Genomic DNA, 20,344 nt, shown 5'->3' on the forward strand with positions numbered 1-20,344 from the left:
TGGTTATTTGAGATATGCGCCTTGGACTTTTGAGGGAACTGATTTCCGTAACGGAGTAAATTAGAACAGCCTTGGATTTGAATGCAGTTTTTTGGCGACATCTAGTGAATTGAGTCAGTAAACAACAGGCGATTTGTAGGCCTACTTGTAAAAGAGTGATCATATAAGAGTGGATTAAAAACTATCTTTCAGAGAAATAATAATGTGTTTACGTTTAAATAGATTATTAGATATATAGTGTTTTGCTTGTAAGGTTGTAAACCCACAAGCTGGTTCTTAGGAACAGAACGCAATGCTTAATGCTTAAATTCTACAAGTCCTCGCTTTCTATTGTAAAATAAATAAATAAATAAAAAGATACAGTAATCATCGGGATTTTAAGGTGATAAAGCCAGCAAATTTACGAGTAAATTATGCAGAACTTGAACTTATGAAAATGTCATTATGGGTCTGTTTAATAGTATTTTGTGCAACTTAAATCTAAAAGTAGGCCCTATATATTCAAAAAGGCAATTTGTGTCTGTTTTATTTGCAAAAAAGGCATCCAAAACCCCTACTTTTTTTAGAGTATAAGAGTTTACACATCAAAAAGTATTTTTTTACACAAAGCTAGAAGCCATAAAAAGGAGAAACTAATCATGTATGAAAGTGTGTATTGTGTAACTACAAATAAAATGTTTGTTATATGGCCAAATTTGTTTGTTAAGAAATAGAGTAATGAGTTATTTTAGATTAGTTACAAATATTAGTTAAAACATCTCCAGTAGAGGGCAGTGTGGATTATTACATGTTACATTATTACATGTTCTGCCTACTGTTTTGTTCTGTAAAACATTGGTTCAGGTCTGCAGATTGCACACAATCTGATATTATAAAGACGCCTATTATCAGTGAGTGTATTATCTGTATTGCTTAATCTGAATTATTTGCCATAATTTACATTTTGACCATTGATAACAATTAATATCATTCAAGTTATTTTTAGACAATATGGGAACAAGCTCTTCTCATGTAATTTAGAACTGATCACTCACCTTTCTCATCATCCTTAACAATTACAGACCCTTCATTTCTTTGGGCAAACTTACAAAATCAGCAGGGGATTAAATAAAATATTTTCCCCACTGTACAACCTGATGACAAAGTGACCATATTTAAAATAACATGATATGTCGATAAAACAAATCTGGATGCAGATGTTATTTCATTATCCCTTAATGCAAAAATATAGACACATTTCCCAAAAGGAAACATAGGAAATGTCACTTAAGAAAGTGTCTATTAAAGTATATTTAGTCTACAGTTCTTAAGACTTTCTGTTTTATCCAGGAAACTAGATCACAGTGTTGTGAAAGTTATTAGGACACAGATAAAAGATACACAGTAGGCCTGCAATATGGCCTCAGACAGGATGAAGTGCAGACAACAGAATGTCCTCTGTGACCAACTGACCATCAGGAAAAAGGATCAAAGCAAATGGTTGAAGAAGCACCGCATTAAGCTACTTTGACAGCTGAGCTAACTCAGAATACTTCATCTGAACCTGAGAATTCAGAGGATTGTGGATTGAACGAACAGAAAGTAGCTCTTTAAGGGTGAGTCTCCAGTCACCTTATTTGAGAAGATGATATGTGAACTGAAGTATTATATCCTTCTGTTGCACTCTCACATCAACACACCAGAATCCTGATGGAATTAGGGCCGAATGTGAAACACTGAAACAATATGAAACATGGCTCAACACATTTAATACATAATTACAACTTTTATTGTTTTCCAAACATTTATTTTGCTTCATACATCAAAGAACATAAAACATGCAATTCAAATAATTATTTAAGTCCTAAAAGAGTTTATTAATTAAACTTGCCACCGTAATGTTATGTGGAGGTAAGGGAGGAACTCAATCGCAGACAGGAATCACTACACAGAGGGTTTATGACAGACAAAAAAGAGGAAAACAAAACCCACGAGGGGGAAAACAACGACTAGGGCAAAGACAAGATGATCTAACAAGACTAGGAACTAACAGTTAACAAAAGACTCTTAACACAAGAACACTAACTACAGATAAACAATCACAGGTATCACAACGTCTTCTTCAAAGAGCAACAAAAGAGTAACAAGCAGAAACACTGAATCACAATGAACCGCACAAGACAGCGAACACTAGGGGATATAAACAGGAAGACTAATCAAGACACAACAGGTGGCACAGGTAAGACAATAATGAACAATCTAGGATAACAAGGGGGCGGGACAAGGGAAACGAGACAACACAAGCACATGGCCCTAAGACAAGGCCATGTGCTTGTACACAAAACACGGGTCTGTCATGATCCTGCCTCAAGACTAGGGAAAAATCAAGGCGCTAGGGCAGAATCATGACACGTAATGCATTACAATAAAAGTTGACTAATTACAAAAAAATCCTGTTGAGCATTATTAATTAATTAATTAATTTATTTATTTTTTCATCAGAAAATTATTTATGCAGGATATTTTTCAGCTTACGAGAGTTATTATTATTAGAAGAATAGAAATGGAAAAACCCTTGCCTCTTACTGACATTAAAACAAAACAAATTATTTTTTTTATGTTACAATGTTTGTTCAATATTGTTTAAGAGTACAACTGAATATTTTAGGGTTAATGACAAATATGTAAAAGTTGCCTTAGCATTATATAATGTGAACGTTTGATGGAATTTGCAATCAGGGTTTTTCATTAGCGCTAAATCTGAACATTTGTCTCTCAGATTTATTTTTGATCAGTGTTAAAGGGATAGGACAACCAAAAAATGAAAATTCTGTCATATTACAGTGAGTGACTGCAAATGTCTGCAGAGAGTGGTGAAGACTGCTGAGAAGATCACCAGGACTCCACTGCCCTCTCTGCAGGCCATTTACCATCGCAGAAGAGCCACAGAAGAGCTGTGTCCATCATTAAAGACCCCAAGCAACCCCCAACACACACTGTTCACACTCCTACCCTCAGGATGGAGGTATAGAAATGTAAATTGCAGGACTTCCAGATTAAGGAACTCTTTCTTCCCCTCAGCTTGATTCTTAAACAGGTAGCTAGCTAGTAGACTTATCTATCTCAGAGAACAATTGGTTCAAATTGTATCATCTTATTTGAACATTTGTAATGTTATTGCTGTTAATACTACCATTGTATATTTGTTAATATTACACATGTAGCCTCCTCTCAATTTGCACATCTGTTACTGTTGCTATGGCTATCATGTAGTTGCACTCAATTTGCACTGAACATTGCACTTAATACTAAACATTTGCATATAAAGATATAATATACATAGTCTATATTTCAATTTTTCACATTCTATATTCATACTCTATCCTCGCATATATAAATATACATAGTCTATATTTCTATTACTGCAGCATAGTTCCTCTTCAGGAACTCGAGCTGCCTCGAACAACGCTTTGGGGAATGTGCTTAGCATGAGTGACTCTGAATATCGTGTGTAATCAGTCCAATGGAAGAGCGTGACGTCACAGGCGGGGTGACTTAAGCGACCAGGAAGCTATAAAAGCACATGCACATGCACAAGCACATTGGAGGCGAATCCAGATCACCTTATAGGTTGTGTGTTCCTCCCTGCCCCGCGATATATAACGGGCGGGGATACACACAGCCTATGCGTGGTCTGCCTGGGAGCGAAGCACGTTGAGTCGGCACTGTGAGAGAATGTCGTTGTGGCTGCTTCGTTTCCGGAGGAGGAGGGGGCCTTCGCCAGCGTTCCCCGCGGTGCTGGTCCTGCTTCTGCTGAGGCAGAACGGAGGCTGCACTCGTGGGTTTCGCAAGTGGATTTGGCGGTGGGAATGGAGACGGGCGAGTCCCTATCTTTCCGGTTCCTTCCACCGAGGGAGAGGGATCGACACTCCGCCTCTCTACCTCTGAGGAGGTTGACGTGGAGTCTGTCGACACAGATTCGTCACCCCACTTGCCACAGTATGAGGAGCTCTTAGATGTGGTGACTCGCGCAGTGGCCAAATTGAGCATTGATTGGCCCTCCGAGAAAACAACTGAACTGCAGTGAAGCAAGCTCGATAAACACTTTCTGCTCACTAGTCAACCACCTCCTAGCCGGGGCCTTCCCTTCTTTCCCGACCTGCATGAAGAGATCGCCAAGGTCATGGAAATGCCCGTTTTAAGCCTGCCTCTACATCCCTTCATCTGATTACTACAGGAATGTAGTGGGGATGGGAGAGCATGGCTATAGAGCGATGCCTTGGGTGGAACAGATGCTTGTGAGCTATCTGTCCCCCGGTGCTGCATCGTCTCTGAAGGCCCTGGCATTGCCCTCCAAGCTGCTCAGAACAACATCGCCTTTGGTGGGCAAAGGGTATGCGGCTGCAGGTCAGGCTGGTGCGTGTCTTCACACCATGGCTGTGTTACAGGTGTACCAAGCCGACCTGCTGAAAGAGCTAGATGAGGGAGAGGAGATCAAGTCCCACGATATTTCAATGTTAAGAAGGATCGCTGATCTCTCACTCAGAGGCACTTATGTTTGACCCTGTCTGAGATGAAAGAGTGGGACAGGGTCTGCCTCATGGATGCCCCAATTCAGCCTTCTGGCCTGTTCGGCGATGCAGTCAGCTCTGTCGTCGACAGGTTTTAGGAGGCCCGCAAACAAGCGGCAGCATTCCATAAGTTCCTCCCTCGTCGCTCTCTCGGGCATCTGGGTGGAAGATGCCCCAGCCACACCCTAGCTCCTCGTACTGCAAGTCCCAAAAGCAGAGGCCCCGTACGCTCTCGGCCGAGGTCTTCTAAGCCCAAGCAAGATCTAAGGGCAGTTATTGAAGCTAAGAAGTCCTCGGCCAAGAATCCCTGATGCCAGAAGCTTGGGGTTTCAGAGGGCAGCCTCTGCTGGGGTAGAGCGATGTACACCGCAGTACACGGTGCCCGTCTCGCCTCAGTGCCCTCTGGGGCCGACCTGCCAACCCTGCCAGTGTTCCAGGGCGCATCGGTCCCCAGTGAGCATCATTCTCAGTTTCTTCCACCGGTGCGCGTAGTGGGGCTGAGATGATCGCCGCCCCTGCAGGGGCCTCTTACACTAGAGGTCAGTCTCGAGAGACTGATTCCCTTAGTAGATTATTTAGCAGCGTGGAAACTACTGCCAATTGTATCACAATGGGTCCTGCACACAGTAGAAAAAGGCTACCATATTCAGTTCGGCTCTGCACCACCGATATTCAACGACGATAGTCGGCCCCAGACAGGGTCTGGTTATGGAAAAGGAAGTGAAAACCCTATTAGAGAAGGAGGCCATCGAGGTGGTCCGTCCTCAAGACAGGAAGTCCGGGTTCTACAGCCTGTATTTCATAGTTCCAAAGAAGGATGGTGGGTTGCATCTGATTATAGACCTGTGGGACTTAAATCGTTCAGTTATGAAATTGAAGTTCAAAATGCTAACAATCAAGCATGTTGTAGCTCAGATCAGCTCCGAGGACTGGTTTGTCACAATAGATCTCAAAGATGCTTGCTTCCACATATCCATCCTTCCACAACACAGGAAGTTTCTGAGGTTCGCTTTCGTGGGAGAAGCTTACCAATATTGAGTACTTCCCTTCGGCCTTGCACTCTCAAAATGTGTAGACATGGCTCTGGTTCCCCTGCACATGCAGGGCATCCGCATTCTCAACTATAACGATGATTGATTGATTTTAGCTCAGTCAGAGCAGGTTGCGGCTCGGCATCGAGATGTCGTTCTCGCATATATGGGGGAGCTGGGTTTGAGACTGAACGCCAAGAAGAGTGTACTTTCTCCAGTTCAGAGAACCACCTATCTAGGCGTAGTATGGGATTCGACCGCGATGCAGGCACGATTGTCCCCTGCTCGAATCAAGTCAATCCTCATCTCAGTCGAGAGACTCAGAGAAGGCCAGTTACTCACTGTCAAACATTTTCAGAGATTGTTGGGTCTGATGGCAGCTGCGTCCAATGTGATACCTCTTGGCCTGCTGTACATGAGACCCCTACAGTGGTGGCTCAAGACCAAGGGATTTTCCCCAAGGGGCAATCCACTTCAAACCATCCAGGTCACGCTGTTCTGCCTCCATGCCTTAGACATGTGGAAGAAACCTTGGTTCTTGAATCAGGGCCCGGTGCTGGGAGCTCCTTGTCGCCGTGTAATACTAGCGACTGATGCATCCCTCACTGGCTGTGGTGCAGTCATGAGTGGCCACCCTGCCCATTGTCTGTGGAGCGGTCGCTATCTGACATGGCATATCAATTGTCTAGAAATGCTAGCAGTTTATCTTGCACTGAAGCACTTCCTCCCAGACCTAAGGGGTCACCATGTGTGGATGCGCACCGACAACACATTGGTGGTCTCTTACATCAACAACCAGGGAGGTCTGCGTTCACGCCCCTTGTACAAGCTGGCGCACCAGATCCTTGTGTGGTCCTAGAGCAAACTCCTCTTGTTAAGAGCAGTATATATTCCTAGGAAACTAAATATGGGAGCAGACATATTGTCTAGGCAGGGGCCGAGGCCCGGGGAATGGAGGCTTCACCCCGAGGTGGTCAAGCAGATGTGGAGAGTTTTTGGCAGGCCTCAAGTAGACCTTTTTGCGACTCAAGAGACATCACAATGTCCCCTTTGGCTCTCTCTAGTTCATCCAGCTCCTCTGGGGCTGGACGCTATGGTACAGACCTGGCTGAGGCTTCGTCTTTACGCCTTTCCCCCCTACATATATATATATAATTTTTTTTTTTTTTTTGACATATACTTATTTTAACTTTACCCTGGTGTTTATCAACATTTTGTGTTTTATGTAATTTAACTGACTGTTAAATATCATTATTACCATAAACTATATCCAGTATTCATGAGTCTAAAGTGCTGTATTTCCAGTAGATTCACAGTCATAGGCTGCAGCATTGCTTAATTATTTAGGGCAAGAGAATTTCCTCCAGACTGCACAAGTGTTCTGCACACAGTGACCCAGGTCAAGGGTTGAGAGGTGTACTTGTGGCATTGTATTAAGTTAGTGGTTCTTAATCTTGATCCTTGGGGACCTCCTGTTCTGCACATGTTGCATGTCTCCCTTATTAAACACATTAATGAAATCATCTGCGCATTAAGAGAGATCTCCATGAACTGAACAGAGTGTCTCAGATAAGGGAAACATACAAAATGTACAGAGCAGGGGGTCGCCAGGACCAGGATTAAGAACCACTGTATTACTGTAAATGACAGGAAGGGGGCCTATATTTTAGAAGCCCCTTGTAAAAAAAAAAAAAAAAAAAAAAAAAATATGTATATATATATATATATATATATATATATATATATATATATATATATATATATATATATAATATTCTGCATTATGTGTAAAAAATAAAATTTAAATTAAAATGCTATTTTACATGCTATTGAACATAATTTAAAATGATTTACCTTAGATATTACACTAATTCTTCTGAGTCTGTACCACTACTGCAAAAACGACTTGTCTTCTAAACATGTCTGTACATGTCCCTGCTCTCTTACTACAGATATGCTCTGAAAGAAGACTGTGAGTGGTTTAATCCCGTCTAGTGGCTATTTAGTCCAGCTAGCACAATCTTAAAATGATGCAGGACAAAAAACATCCTGTCACAACACTTCAACTGAGTGTTATACACTCCAGGCCCAGAAGACATACGCCTATCATTTCAGTGCAGTGAGTATTTATTCATCTTCTCACTGAGAGCAGCTGCAAATATCTCTTCCTTTAAACAATGTACAAAGTGCTTATAAGCAACCCAGAGAATTTGCCAGTATTGAAGCGGTGCTATGTGGGATGTGTTCACATTATCTTTGTTATGATAGAGTAAGAGTAAGCAGAAGTGTCATAATATCATCACATTTGTTAATATGTTCAAATTGCAACAGATAATTGCTTTGCTTGGATAAAGGATTATATAATGGTATTTGTTTCTGCTACAACCATTACTGGCAGGTGCACAAAATCAAGTATAAAGTCATGAAATTTGCAATACATTTGAAGTAGAATAGATTTTCTGTCCCAATATGACAGTGTTTATGTACACAAAGCAAGGATCATAAAGAAATTGTTTACCGAGTCTGGTTTTGAAGAATTTGACCACACAAAGCAGAGGCCTGAACCCCATTTATAGATTGATCACGATAAAGAAATTTAAAAACATTTGAAAGGTTCATGTTTTTTTTTTTTTTTTTTTTTTTAGGAAATGTTTAAGTTTAAGTTTATTGATTCTAAAATGTCATTTGTTGTAACCATTAAGTTAAAAGTAAAAACGTAAGTGAAAATACAGCCCATACTGTGCTAATAAAGAAATTTTCCATATTGATTCACCCCTGAAGGCTATGACCTTAAACGGAAAATATACTGGATGTATTAAGAGTCACACCAATTGACATTTTCCATCTTGAACGTACCTTGCCTTGTCATCAAAAATTTCAACTATCTGATATTGCAAGAAAAGAGCAGACCTTGAAACCCTGTCATGAGTGTTTTCAGAGGTTATCTCTATGATATCGTTTCCTGCTTTTATTTCACAGCCCATTTCTGCATTTTGATTGAACAAAACAAACAAAAAAACAAGGAAACAGTTTTAAACAGAAATTCAAATCGTGCTCATAATGAGAAGATGTGTTTTCAAGTCATTGACCCATTTAAAGTCATGCTGCACACCCCTGAGGTGTAACTAGATGTGTGTCAACAGTGATGCAGACAACTTTAGGATTAATTGAAATGCCAAGACAATTAAAATGCCAGTATGCAGAAGTGATCCAGCTGAACACAAGTTCATCATGTTGAGATCTCTCTGCAGAAGCACAACTGCAGTTTATAGTTTTCATACATGAGATTGCCAGAGCTAACAAACACCTCTATATTTGATCACCAACATGGGATTACAAATAGACTTGGTCTCACAGCTGTTTTGTTATTTTAACTGGAGTTTATAGATACATATTCCTCATTTAACTGACAATAAAAATATCATAAATAAATATACAGTATAATTGTATTTACTATTATCTCATTCACGCTTTATGTAGCTGCTCAAGATCCAGACCGATTCATAGTTGACTCAAAAGTACAGCAAGTATCCAAGTATTTCAAAAGAATGTACATTATATACTACATATAAAGATCACAACGAAAAATTTTATGCTTCCAGTCACTCTTTCTCTCTGCCTGTGTGTGTCTGCATACAAACTGAGGTCTTTGTAAAAGGCAGTCTTACAGAAGACCTGAGAAATAGTGCTGTACATTGTGAAATAATAGCCATGCTATTATTTGCCACTTGGCACCAAACTGTTTTCCCAGTCAACCCTACACATCAGGAAACTAACAGACATGGAGACACAGGTTTAAATCACACTTCAAGACTGGAAACAAACTTGAGAACAAAATGCTCAAGCTAGATCAACTGTCTTTGGAATAAAACAGAATAGAGTATCTTTCAATTGCACTTTTTTTTTTGAAAATTTTCTTTACATATCTTTCCATTACAATTATTATTATTATTATTATTTTGTTCTTGTTGTTTTCTGGTAATTGTAGGAAGCACTGTTCTATTCATGTCTGTGTTTAGCATCATAGAGCATAATATGCATAACATGAAGGAACATCATCGTGCAGAATTGGGTTGGATAAATAGTGAGCAGACAAAGCTCAAGAGACTCCTGGCATCCTAGGGATCTTCAATACAGAGCATGGAGCTCAATCTAGAACAGATCATCACCGACCGGCAACCTCCTGCTCTCTCTCGTGAAGCCAACAAGGAAGTTATAAACAATAAATTTTATATTTTTTAAATCATGTCATTATCATACTGTAATACATTTAAAAATTTTAACATTTTGCAATTTACTAATTATAATGCTTGAACAAAACTTTGTTTATTATCAGCAATGACTCATCTGAACACCTCTGATTGGCCATTAATTGCATTCATAAGCTCAACAGAATTGTGTGTAATTGCATGTGACAGCCCCGGTTTTTGGTGTCCTGTCCACAACAGGACCTGTCCCCGGGAATGTCCCCATTGTATAGCACGTATAGATTGTTTTGTTTTTTTTAGATATCCCAAACTTAGTGGATACAGGTTCTTTTTAAATATTAATGAACCAACACCATCTAAGAGGGATTGGACAGGACACAAAATAAGGTAATATGAATTAATTCATTTTTTAAATGGAATTTACATTGAGGAGGAAGTGTATTTCAAATGCATGAAATAGCATTAAACCACCCCTTTAAAGATTAAATGTTAAAATGGCTTGCCATTTCATTTTACAGTATATATGTATAAACTGTAAAAAAAATATATACTATTTATATTACAATATTTTTTCTGCATTTTGTAAATGTTAAATGGAATTACAATTACAATAAAATATTAATGGAATTACAAAATTAGACTGCAAATGTAACCTTAAATAGGTCTTGGGGACAAATATATATATATATAGCCAGTGAGGCAAATATTTGGAAAGGAAAAGAACAGGAATTTGTCTTTGAAATTATATTATAGGTTACTGTTACTTTTTCTTAATGTAATTGCATGACACACACATATACAAAATGCAGTAATGTCCAATTACTTAATGTCATTTTGGGAGTGTTCTATTGCCTATAATCTGTGGACACATGTAAACTTTGTTTTATCCTCTTTACTACAAACTGATTACACAGTAAAGCCAAGTTTATGTCTTCTTAATGAGGATTCTGGCTTCTGTATAATTTCAATACAAAAAGGAATGCTCTTTGCTGGCTTTACAGCTGAAATAGACAATAATACAAAACTAGTGTAAACCGCACATGTGTGGGAAAACCTATTGAATCCATAGTCTTTTTAAAATAGTTGATTGTAAATGTACAACAGTACAAAAAATAGTATAAAAAGTTGATCAAAAAAAGGTTACTTAATGTCAACTCATTATTTCAGCCCAGGAAAATAATCTAGGCTATAAGAAAACAAGAATATTGCTAAACAAATCAGGGAAGTTGCTTTTCATATCGTTGATGCCACCGATCTAATGAGTAGTAGCGCCCCCTAAAGGCCACATTCAAAGATAGGGCACAAATCACAGCTGCTGTCAGGTTCATATTAGAGGTGCTGCCATTACACTTTATTCCCTGTGAATTAAGAATTATATCTATCTATATAATGTTTTTTTTTTTTTTTTACTTACCAAAATATTCCATGGGATCTGGGGAATCCTGGTGTGGGCCATATTCAGGTATAAGAGGAAGATATGTTGGATAAAATCATCAGCCAATTGCATGAATGGTATCACAAGCTCACATTTTAGAACCTGTAAAACACTTTAGAATTGAGCTGTAAAAACACATTTTGACAAATCGAAATAAAAACAATGACAATTATGTTCTCTAAGTAGCAGAACTGGGCACATAGCCACCATTCCTTTTTAATACCAAATTATGCTCCAGAGACTTCACACCCTCCCTTCCTGTTATAAACAGCACTGTGGTCTTGATATTACAGGAAAAAATATTTTGGGTTTAGAAGACAGAGCTGGCAGTAGATTACACCAGGAAAGGGAATGCTTATTTGACTCTGAGCATGCGGTGGAAGGAAGAAGAACAATATAAGGAAGAGTTTGTTTCCACACTGTTATGGTTGGTCCTCTTCTTCTCTTTCCTTTGTGAGTAATTATCTTTATATAAAAAAATAATAATAATCTTACATTTTGTTATTCCTATTCATCATATACTGGTTGCAAGCAATTTCTTGTGAAAAAGAAGTGAGTTAATTGTATTGAATGTAAACTTGCAGTGTACTTTAAAAAAAAAAGATGTTTGTGATAATATTAATTAAATAGAAGGTCTCTTAAGTGAACATAAAGAGAGTTAACTTTCATGACGGTGCAGATTAAAAGAAAAATTCTAAAAAAAAATTCAAACCAGTTTCACTTTTACAATATCAAGAGATGCAGCACATCCTCCTCTGGAAAGTGGAAACAAAATTTGTGCAAAAAGTATCAATTTCTAATTGGAGATACTACCTGCTCTAACAATCTAGATTAGTTTTCTTTCATTCTAATTCAAATTGTTGTTTTATCACTTGATTTAAAAGTAGGCTAATAATATGTTTAGAAAGTGTAGATCCACTGCTTACGATTTCTCCAGCTATAAACACACCAGACGTAGAACGAATAAAGTTCCCATCATAAGCCAACTTGGCGTGTGACAAGCCTAAACTCTCTATATTTGAGCTGGTGAAGGCTTAGACCATAAAAGGGATGTCCGTTTTGTGAAAGAATAGTTCTGTTGAAACTGCAGCGGTTCGAACGGCTCTCAAGCATCACTTCACTGACTCAACTGAGAGAACCGTTGAGCGTCTCTTGGATAATACTCGTAATGATCCGGTAAAACAAGACTTGCTGAACAAGACTACACCAGGTGAGGTAGTGGATGAAAATGCTTAATGTTTACTTGCAGAATGCCTTTATAAATTGCTTCCTTCTTCTACGTACACTGTAAAAAATTGTGCCGTTAAATAACAGTAATTTCCTGGCAGCAGGGGCGCCAGTAAAGTACTGTTAATTTACAGCTTTCAACCATTAATTTACCACTCTTATTTATTTTATTTTTTTTTACAATATTTTACCGTAAATTATACCATGAAAATTAACTCCACACCCACTGCTTCAAACAGTTCGAGTTTAAAAGCTAGCATTCCTATGATGTTAGTACTATGAACTTATTCCATTTGAGTCCACTGAGAAGGAATATTTCCTAATATAAAAATGCAAACACTTAATGTGTCGTAGTAAAGAAACTAAATGCATGACTTTAACTTAAATCACTGCAGTTAATTGTCAGCTATAGCACACATGTATGTGCTGAAGTACTTAACACAGAGATCACCACTGTATCAGCATCTTTATATAAAGCAGCAGAAAATCAGAAATTGTGGCTCATCATTGACTGAAGCACAGGCTCTACTCTCCAGAACAATGGTGAACAACAAAACTGCATTAAACTAACAGATCTCTCTTGTGAAAAGACATTAATACAGTTGAGTTCAGTATTTACTCTCATTATCAGTGTATGACTTTGCATACATTTTTTTCTATGGATGTTCACAAATATTTTAGTTAAATTATTTTAAATTATCACTTTTCATTTGGTAAATCTGACATTTACATTTAACAGTATATTACTGTTTTTCCTTGACTTAACGGCAACAAACTGTAGAAAAACACTTTTTTAGCTGGCAACCATTAATTTACGGCAACAAACTGTAGAAAAACAGTTATTTACTGGCAGCAGGGGCGCCAGTAAATAACTGTTTTTCTACAGTTTGTTTCCTGTAAATTAATTACATTTTATCACTGTTAAATTATGTTTCATGCTGTTTTTTCTTCATATTAAATTTGTAACCCTTTAAACCCCACAACAAAATCCTCAGTTTTAAGTGAACACTTATAATGTGTACACACTACAGAGTGTTTGAGTAACACTGAATTAGTGAAGTTAATGAGATAATTCTGTGATTAATTGATGATTGAGCATGAGTGATGAACACCTGCTATTAACAAACAAAATTACTAAAGGAAAGAGAAACACAAAATAAATAAACAGATAGGTTCTGAACTTCACAAAACATGCTACTGAAACTTAAGACAAAAGCAAAATTATATGTACATAAGAATTCAAGAAAATAAGTGAACAATTCAGCATCATTATTTATTCATGCCGCAATGCATGCTGGGAGTCATGGATGAGTTTTATCCTGTGCTGATACCCAGCATGCTTTGCATCATAAACCTTTTGATTATTACCATTGTTGAGATTCATATGCTGATTGTTGATGTCTCTCTTTGAATGTTGCGGACACCGCTGGCCAAAATATTTAAATTGTTGTTAAATCAATATGTTCAGATTATCACATTACGGTTCATTGTCATAAAATGTAAGAAGCAAAAAAAAATAATTAAAAATTGTGTAATTCACTCAAATATTGCAAAACTACTATTTGACTACTATAGTAACACTTTAAGTCATTCTAGTAGATCATGCCTAACAGAAACCACCATAATCACTTGATTATGAAAATTAACATTGCAGTAACAGATGTACCATAAAAATACAAATACAGCAATGAAACAAAATTTTAAGTACAAAAGTCAAGGGTCAGGAGCCCAACTAAAGCAAACACTGATCTCCGCAATGGTGATGCTAAAATAAACTAACATTATCATCTACATCTCTGTAATCCTCAATAAGATCTTTTGATCTCTGATCTGAAAGAAATAAAGTCAGTCTGGTTAGTAATGAGTGAAGTTGGTAAAGCTGTTTGTTGATTGTATACATCTTCGCTTGATTTCGTTTTAAGCTGTGGCTGAAGTCAGTTGTAGTTCTTGTGTGTGTCTTGTTTCTTTTTTCTTCAGTGATTCTAATGGTTAACAGCAGCTGTTGATCATTGTCTGAATTCACTCATTAGTTTTCATCCTCTCTATCAGGTGGACTATATTAGTAAACTCATGTAAGGAATAGTGAGTGTGTAGGGTGTGATTTGAAACACAGCCCCTGAGTGTTGACTTTGAACGTTTCTAATTTACGATATATAGCAGCAGGCGACCTTCTCGAAAACGATAAATATTACCCAGAATGCACTGTTTTAATGAAAAACAGTGTGTTACTGTCGAAATTTTGCCGTTTTTTTACAGCAATTTTTTAACAGTGTATGTCATCTACACTTAGGCTATATATTAATCTTTTTTTTTATATTACCGTTTTTAAATAGCTGTTTGTTTGTTAAATAGCCTGTTCACTCCACCCAGTGCTCCTTTTGTTTGTTGTGCTCTAAAACTACCACGCATTTAGATTACCCGATTAAATTAAGAATAAATCGCGAACCAACTCAAAACGAATTTGCTGACCAGTTAATGAATTTAACTGAGTTTAAAGGAATTATTTATTCGCGATTGGGGCATTGCTGAATATTGTATTAGTAAGCTATTAACTATATATCATTACAACAAAATGAAATGATTGGCAAATGCAATAAACATCCTTAGAAATAAACGTAATGTGCTAATGGTTTGTTTTAGGACTTGTGTGCCACTGCTGAAACCACGTAACGTTAGGCCTATTAAAAACAACAACAACAAACGTCCCATCAATAGCTCCTATATTAATGAATAGTTTTAGATATTGTAAAGTTGCTGAACACCGTTTAGAATGATAAATAATAAGAGAAGAGTATACTCTTAGAATAAAAGGTTCAAAAATGAACCTTTTGAGGTTCCTGGAGATTGCAACTGTGGGGTAACCTTAAAGGTTAGGAAGAGAACCATGCCTCCTGCCTACCATGCCTAGGCTGTTGGTGCATTGTTTAACCTGTTTCGTCATATGATCATCATCATATAGTCGTCTGTGCTTATAACTGTCAAATGGGAACACAAATGTGTCAAACGAATTTATTTATTTATCTATTTATTTTTAGCAAAAAAGACACAAATGGCCTTTTTTCCTGTAATAATTCCAGTTGGTCGCAAGAGGGCAGCAAATCAATAGAAGTTATCAAACTACTGAAGGGTTGTTCTGTAACCAAATTAGCTGAATTAAGTAAGAGTCTCTAAGGCCAGCATTTTACTCTACAGTATTTTGTATAAAATACTAACAAAATACTGACTGATTCAAAAACATACCATGACGTTTTTGTATTTATGTTATCTTGATTTTACTCCCGATATTGTCGATTATACTATTGGAATAGTAAACTATTATTATTATTATTATTATTATTATTATTATTATTATCTAAATAGCAAAATCTAGACAGCCATTGCATAACTTTATTATTAATTAATGAGGGGAACAACCTCATACGATTTTTGTTGTTGTTGTTGTTGTTGTTTTGTTATGAATGTAGGCTATAACACAGTCTCCATGAAACTATTATTTGATGGTTGGTACACCCCATCCTTCCTGCCAGCTCTCTGCATCAAAGGTTTGCTTTCACTTTGTTGGCCTGATTTTTTATTTATGACTAAACAAACCTGAAAATGCCATGGAAAGCATCTTGCCCGACTAATACAGTCTGTTACAGGCATGGGGGGATGGGGGGAGGTATCGTTATGAATATATATCCTTATTATATATTAATAATAAAACAAGTCAGTGATGGCCTGGTAATGATTAATAGGATAGCCTTATTAAAATAAATGTTGGTACATTTTCATAAGAGCAAGTACAAAATCAGAGGCCATGTGTAAAATGGGTTCTAATGATGAGGGATGGCACCGATTAAATCATTAAGAGTCTGATTAACTGTTTGACTAAGAAATAAACAATACCAAATAAGAAAATGTTAAGTTAGATTGACTTTCCATGTGATGTTGAATTACATTCTGTCAAATTAGGCTACAAGCGCCTAAATAATATAAAATACATTATACAGTATGTAAACAGGTAATTATTAACTAGCCTATTACTTTATTGCAGTTGTTATATCAACCAACGTTGCATGTATGGATGATAGCACAAATGACCATTTTACAAAAATAAACATAGAAGCAAAAATAAATAAATAAAAAACCTTGTGAGGGAGCATGATCCGGGACCCTCAGTTCCACAAAATGTAATTAAGTCATCTTAGGAGGAGACGTGCTGCGAGATTCAGGCTGGTGTAATGCTTTGGAAGCAGCCATGTTTAAGACACATTAATTTTATTTAATAGTTTAACAGAAATTAAATTAAAGGTCTATTTTTTTTACTGTAATAGAATAAATTCCATACAGAATATATTATAAACATTACCTCTTCACTTAATTGTATTTTAAAAAGTATTTTATTTCATTATAACTCATTTACAGAAATTATTTCCATTGCATTTGAAGTTTTAAACGATCTATCTTAATTTGAGAGGAGTCTAGACACAGTGTGTGTTTATCTCATGTACTATATTCTGATACTGACTCCATGAGTGTATAACAAGGTCAAAAGTTTAATGTCAATGTACTTTTGCTTTGTACTTTAATTGTAGCTAATGGCAAAGTCATAATGTGCGCAAGCACTGATATAAAGATCATTAATTGATCATTCTTATGTTTTTCAGGTTGTCATACTCAGAATATATAAAATATTTCCCTCTCTAATTTAAAGAAGTAGTGTGTGTAATTTAAAGATATTGTGTGCATTATGGAAATGCTGATGTGCATTTTTAAATCATTCAAATGAGGAAACTACAGCAAACAAATAAGCAGACACAATAATATTCATAGGATGTTTTTTCCTTTTTTTTATCAACTTTTCATATTTAAATGTATTTTTACCAATATCCTGCCATATTTATACATGTTCAATTCAGTATGTTGATAACAACAGCAACAACAACAAAAAATGTCTTCTGAGTAATTCTATTATTGGTAGTCAGATTGTTTTTATTTTTAAGAAGAAAGTCTTCAGCTTTGTCTTTGAATATTTTTTCTCAAGGGACAGTACATTGCTAAATAACCCTCATAATGCAGGGATTGTTTCAGAGATAATAGCAAAGACTGTCAATAGGACTGTTATGAGTCTTTAAATCAACAGAACTGTCTTAGCCCACGGGATTCGTTTATATTACGAAAGTACAGTAGTCAATACTGAACCCTGACGCTGAATCCATGCTTCACTCTCTAATTAGCAGATCTGTGGAGTCTCTGGGTATTAAAAAGATCCAGATCAGATTAGGATCTCTTAAGCCTTTAAAAAGATGAGTAGGTGCTGGGAGTTTCTCAGCATAAATGCACATCAGTGAACGGAAAAGGGTTGTAGATAGAATATTCTAACAACTCCTACACTGTATCATTTGATAATAATAATAAATGTGCAAAAAGGACTCTGCTTAGATTTTTACTTGTATTTTGTGTCATTTCAAAATCAAAATAAACAAAATCTTGTATTATATGTAGTATCTTTTGACCATTTTTTAAAGAAGAAATATGTTCAGTCAGATAAAAATAGATTAATGAAGGAATTAATTAATGAATGAATACTAGACCTGATTATGATGACACACTAGACTCACATCCAAACAAGCTCAAAACAGTCAGATACTCTGTTTGATGGTGAGCTATCACAGCAGCTTACTACACCATCCATTTCAGCATCCATTGACTTTAAGATTTATCCCTTAATTCCAAGTCAAAGGGCTTGTGCTATCATCATTGAGCAAGGGTCAAGAAGTGTCAAAGGTTAAAAGGGCGCTGTGATAGTTGTGACACTGCTGCAATCAAACATGAGAATGCTAACTCTGTGCAACGTTTGCTTACAATTGCAACAATACCAGGCATGTTGCTGAAACTATTTTAAAGTGGAACTTTTTCAAACGAGTCTTAGGAAAAGAAAGTCTTTCGTCAAGAATTGATAGGGTAAAAGCAGCTAAGTGTCCTTTAACACTCAGTCTCTCCGTTACCTCAAACCAAATGATGACTCCTGAGGATGGTCACATTCAAGATGAAGTCCTAGAGGTAGATTAAAATCATATCTCTCGTTTTTTTTCTGCTTTTCAGCCATGAAAATGGTTATCGTTCCACTGTAAAATCCTTGAAGCAAAATTGAAAAAGGAAATTAAACAGTTTCAATTATCTTTTTTCTTTTTTAAATCATGAATGAAGGATCTTTCATGGTCTCTGGAGCAAGAAGGAGATGTGTTTGAAGGAAGAGGGGGATGGTGGGTCTGCATTAAGACATTCTCATCCCTGATGAATCTCCCTGCTGCCTTTTATTTCCTTTCCACTTCAGCCAGGCTCCGGCTGCTGGAAGAATCATTGAAAGGGTGAACGAGGAGACGACACCGAAGGGATTAATTATTTTGGTGTCCAGGACCGGGCCGGATTTACCAAACTGCTCAGAGACACAGGCAAATCCTCTCACCTCCATATAAAAAAAGCATGCATCCAACCATTTCAGTCGGAGTCCAAAGAGGAGCAGAGGACCATGAGAACAGACACTGCGATACATGCCCATGCAGTGTACATCTCCTCAGCCTTGGAACTGCCAGATATAATCAATGCTTCCATTTGTATGAGGAGAAAAAAGAAAAAAGAAATCCATTCTGCCCACTAACTGCCCATGAAGACTAAGATCTGAGACTAAGTTCAATCAAAGTGGTTATAACCCATTCAGCAAACAAACAAGTCCATGAATAACTCCTGGTCACCTGATATTTTTACTCAGCTTGTCTATATGCAATTGCAAAGAATTATTTAAATTACACAGCTCAATATTAAATATCTGTACAGAATAGAATGCCAAGTTTATAATGCCAGAATGTAGGTTTTGTGTGTTCATCTTAAATATTTGTAGCTCCTAAATAGGCTAGCTATGTTTTTTTGTTTCATTATTTATTTGTATAGATTTTATTTTTTAAGATAAAATTCCAAAAACAGTCAGACTCTCTTTCAAGGAAATAACTAATTATTTCAAATTATTAAAAATTATTTTTTTTTAAAGTTCTTTTAAATAAACACATAATCTTACACAAACACACACACACAAATCATTGTATGTGCATACATACAAAAGAAGCCTTGATATGTCTACTAAAACAAATTCACACGAATCATAAAACAGATTGTTCCAATGTACGAAGTTTTATTTATTTTATTTATTATTATTATTATGTTTTCCATGGTACAAATAAATAAATCCTGGGAGTCTCTCTGATCTGACTGTCAGTGATGTGCATGTGTAGAAGCCAGGGCCCTCGTCTGGGGCCCATTTCACTGTGCTTGTATTTCATCCAGCTCAGTATGATCCACATCGCTGCAGGTAATCCATGTCAGCTGCCTCATTTATACTGGGGACCTTCTCAGAACGTTACAATCATGCTGGAAAACTGCAGTCTGTCAGGCCAAACTATCACCTTCGATAACATGCCAATGTTTTATGACAAAACCATTATAAATTTACTGATCTGATTGGATATTTTTAATTATTTGACTGCAGTTTTACTGTAAAAAAAAAAATAAAAAAAATAAAACCATCAGTGTTTATAGGGGGGAAAAGGTGCTTAATAAAAGTATTTATAATTTTAAATAGACATCGTAGCTGCTTGCAGCCCTACCACAGAAGATCATGAGAATCATTCATTCATGAGAATGAACACCAAAATAAAAGTTTATTATATAGTATTCACATTATGTAACCGAAACATTCTGAAATACATTTTTGTACGCACAGGTGTTTAATATTTCTCAGGTTTTTGTATGGTGTGACTATTAATTATAGATTAATATACTATAAAATATATTTTGGTGACACCACCCTTTGCCAAGCCCCTGCCCTCATTCAGATCTCAAATCTATTCTCCTAAA

This window comes from Carassius gibelio, chromosome A16 (assembly GCF_023724105.1).
Source record: "Carassius gibelio isolate Cgi1373 ecotype wild population from Czech Republic chromosome A16, carGib1.2-hapl.c, whole genome shotgun sequence".
NCBI lineage: Eukaryota > Metazoa > Chordata > Actinopteri > Cypriniformes > Cyprinidae > Carassius > Carassius gibelio.